The sequence below is a fragment of the Microplitis mediator genome, chromosome 7 (assembly GCF_029852145.1).
Source record: "Microplitis mediator isolate UGA2020A chromosome 7, iyMicMedi2.1, whole genome shotgun sequence".
NCBI classification, from domain to species: domain Eukaryota; kingdom Metazoa; phylum Arthropoda; class Insecta; order Hymenoptera; family Braconidae; genus Microplitis; species Microplitis mediator.
The window spans coordinates 1739577-1740347 of NC_079975.1; positions in this window are offsets into that span (position 1 = coordinate 1739577).

Below are 771 nucleotides of genomic sequence, written 5' to 3' on the forward strand. Positions count from 1 at the left end.
TTCTCGTAAAAATTTAACTGGTTATAATTTTTATATTTTCTATAGAATTTCAATGGTATGTCTCTGGGATTTCTCGTAAAAATTTACTGGTTATAATTTTTATATTTTCTATAGAATTTCAATGGTATGTCTCTGGGATTTCTCGTAAAAATTTAACTGGTTATAATTTTTATATTTTCTATAGAATTTCAATGGTATGTCTCTGGGATTTCTCGTAAAAATTTAACTGGTTATAATTTTTATATTTTCTATCGAATTTCAATGGTATGTCTCTGGGATTTCTCGTAAAAATTTAACTGGTTATAATTTTTATATTTTCTATAGAATTTCAATGGTATGTCTCTGGGATTTCTCGTAAAAATTTAACTGGTTATAATTTTTATATTTTCTATAGAATTTCAATGGTATGTCTCTGGGATTTCTCGTAAAAATTTAACTGGTTATAATTTTTATATTTTCTATAGAATTTCAATGGTATGTCTCTGGGATTTCTCGTAAAAATTTAACTGGTTATAATTTTTATATTTTCTATAGAATTTCAATGGTATGTCTCTGGGATTTCTCGTAAAAATTTAACTGGTTATAATTTTCATATTTTCTATAGAATTTCAATGGTATGTCTCTGGGATTTCTCGTAAAAATTTAACTGGTTATAATTTTTATATTTTCTATAGAATTTCAATGGTATGTCTCTGGGATTTCTCGTAAAAATTTAACTGGTTATAATTTTTATATTTTCTATAGAATTTCAATGGTATGTCTCTGGGATTT